We start from the raw sequence: 3,435 nt of genomic DNA, 5'->3' as shown, positions 1-3,435 counted from the left end.
GGCTCCTCATGTCTGACGGCTCCTCATGACTGACTGACGGCTCCTCGTGACTGACTGATGGCTCCTCCTGACTGACGGCTCCTCCTGACTGACTGACGGCTCCTCGTGACTGACTGACGGCTCCTCCTGACTGACTGACGGCTCCTCCTGACTGACGGCTCCTCGTGACTGACGGCTCCTCGTGACTGACTGACGGCTCCTCCTGACTGACTGACGGCTCCTTGTGACTGACTGACGGCTCCTCCTGACTGACTGACGGCTCCTCGTGACTGACTGACGGCTCCTCCTGACTGACGGCTCCTCATGACTGACTGACGGCTCCTCGTGACTGACGGCTCCTCGTGACTGACTGACGGCTCCTCCTGACTGACAGCTCCTCATGACTGACTGACGGCTCCTCCTGACTGACTGACGGCTCCTCGTGACTGACTGACGGCTCCTCCTGACTGACTGACGGCTCCTCGTGACTGACTGACGGCTCCTCCTGACTGACTGACGGCTCCTCGTGACTGACTGACGGCTCCTCCTGACTGACTGACGGCTCCTCGTGACTGACTGACGGCTCCTCCTGACTGACTGACGGCTCATCCTGACTGACTGACGGCTCCTCGTGACTGACTGACGGCTCCTCCTGACTGACGGCTCCTCCTGACTGACTGACGGCTCCTCCTGACTGACGGCTCCTCGTGACTGACGGCTCCTCCTGACTGACGGCTCCTCGTGACTGACGGCTCCTCGTGACTGACGGCTCCTCCTGACTGACGGCTCCTCGTGACTGACGGCCGTCAGTCACGGTTCCTCCTGACTGACGGCTCCTCGTGACTGACGGCTCCTCCTGACTGACGGCTCCTCCTGACTGACGGCTCCTCGTGACTGACGGCTCCTCGTGACTGACGGCTCCTCCTGACTGACGGCTCCTCGTGACTGACGGCTCCTCCTGACTGACGGCTCCTCCTGACTTATGGCTCCTCCTGACTGACGGCTCCTCGTGACTGACGGCTCCTCCTGACTGACTGACGGCTCCTCCTGACTGACGGCTCCTCGTGACTGACGGCTCCTCCTGACTGACTGACGGCTCCTCGTGACTGACGGCTCCTCGTGACTGACGGCTCCTCCTGACTGACGGCTCCTCCTGACTGACGGCTCCTCCTGACTGACGGCTCCTCGTGACTGACGGCTTCTCCTGACTGACGGCTCCTCGTGACTGACGGCTCCTCCTGACTGACGACTCCTCCTGACTGACGGCTCCTCCTGACTGACGGCTCCTCCTGACTGACGGCTCCTCGTGACTGACGGCTTCTCCTGACTGACGGCTCCTCGTGACTGACGGCTCCTCGTGACTGACGGCTCCTCCTGACTGACGGTTCCTCCTGACTGACGGCTCCTCGTGACTGACGGCTCCTCCTGACTGACGGCTCCTCCTGACTGACGGCTCCTCCTGACTGACGGCTCCTCGTGACTGACGGCTCCTCCTGACTGACGGCTCCTCCTGACTGACGGCTCCTCGTGACTGACGGCTCCTCCTGACTGACGGCTCCTCCTGACTTATGGCTCCTCCTGACTGACGGCTCCTCGTGACTGACGGCTCCTCCTGACTGACTGACGGCTCCTCCTGACTGACGGCTCCTCGTGACTGACCGCTCCTCCTGACTGACTGACGGCTCCTCCTGACTGACGGCTCCTCATGACTGACGGCTCCTCCTGACTGACGGCTCCTCCTGACTGACGGCTCCTCATGACTGACGGCTCCTCGTGACTGACGGCTTCTCCTGACTGACGGCTCCTCGTGACTGACGGCTCCTCCTGACTGACGACTCCTCCTGACTGACGGCTCCTCCTGACTGACGGTTCCTCCTGACTGACGGCTCCTCGTGACTGACGGCTCCTCCTGACTGACGGCTCCTCCTGACTGACGGCTCCTCCTGACTGACGGCTCCTCCTGACTTATGGCTCCTCGTGACTTACGGCTCCTCCTGACTGACGGCTCCTTGACGCCCTCTACTGTACTGGAGTGAGCCTGAGCGGCGCCCTCTACTACTGGAGTGAGTCTGAGCGGCGCCCTCTACTGTACTGGAGTGAGCCTGAGCGGTGCCCTCTACTGTACTGGAGTGAGTCTGAGCGGTGCCCTCTACTGTACTGGAGTGAGTCTGAGCGGTGCCCTCTACTGTACTGGAGTGAGTCTGAGCGGCGCCCTCTACTGTACTGGAGTGAGTCTGAGCGGCGCCCTCTACTGTACTGGAGTGAGTCTGAGCTGTGCCCTCTACTGTACTGGAGTGAGTCTGAGCGCCGCCCTCTACTGTACTGGAGTGAGTCTGAGCGCCGCCCTCTACTGTACTGGAGTGAGCCTGAGCGGCGCCCTCTACTGTACTGGAGTGAGTCTGAGCGCCGCCCTCTACTGTACTGGAGTGAGTCTGAGCGGCGCCCTCTACTACTGGAGTGAGTCTGAGCGGTGCCCTCTACTGTACTGGAGTGAGCCTGAGCGGCGCCCTCTACTGTACTGGAGTGAGTCTGAGCGGCGCCCTCTACTGTACTGGAGTGAGCCTGAGCGGCGCCCTCTACTGTACTGGAGTGAGCCTGAGCGGCGCCCTCTACTGTACTGGAGAGAGTCTGAGCGGCGCCCTCTACTGTACTGGAGTGAGTCTGAGCGGCGCCCTCTACTGTACTGGAGTGAGTCAGAGCGGTGCCCTCTACTGTACTGGAGTGAGTCTGAGCGGCGCCCTCTACTGTACTGGAGTGAGCCTGAGCGCCGCCCTCTACTGTACTGGAGTGAGTCTGAGCGGCGCCCTCTACTGTACTGGAGTGAGTCAGAGCGGTGCCCTCTACTGTACTGGAGTGAGTCTGAGCGGTGCCCTCTACTGTACTGGAGTGAGTCTGAGCGGTGCCCTCTACTGTACTGGAGTGAGCCTGAGCGGCGCCCTCTACTGTACTGGAGTGAGCCTGAGCGGTGCCCTCTACTGTACTGGAGTGAGTCTGAGCGGCGCCCTCTACTGTACTGGAGTGAGCCTGAGCGGCGCCCTCTACTGTACTGGAGAGAGTCTGAGCGGCGCCCTCTACTGTACTGGAGTGAGCCTGAGCGGTGCCCTCTACTGTACTGGAGTGAGTCAGAGCGGTGACCTCTACTGTACTGGAGTGAGTCTGAGCGGCGCCCTCTACTGTACTGGAGTGAGCCTGAGCGCCGCCCTCTACTGTACTGGAGTGAGTCTGAGCGGCGCCCTCTACTGTACTCGAGTGAGTCTGAGCGGTGCCCTCTACTGTACTGGAGTGAGTCTGAGCGGCGCCCTCTACTGTACTGGAGTGAGTCTGAGCGGCGCCCTCTACTGTACTGGAGTGAGCCTGAGCGGCGCCCTCTACTGTACTGGAGTGAGTCTGAGCGGCGCCCTCTACTGTACTGGAGTGAGCCTGAGCGGTGCCCTCTACTGTACTGGAGTGAGTCTG

Source organism: Scardinius erythrophthalmus (genome assembly GCF_964197995.2).
Source record: "Scardinius erythrophthalmus genome assembly, chromosome: 13".
Classification (NCBI taxonomy): Eukaryota; Metazoa; Chordata; class Actinopteri; order Cypriniformes; family Leuciscidae; genus Scardinius; species Scardinius erythrophthalmus.
The sequence above is the reverse complement of the archived record's forward strand: the minus strand, read 5'-3'. Positions refer to the sequence as shown.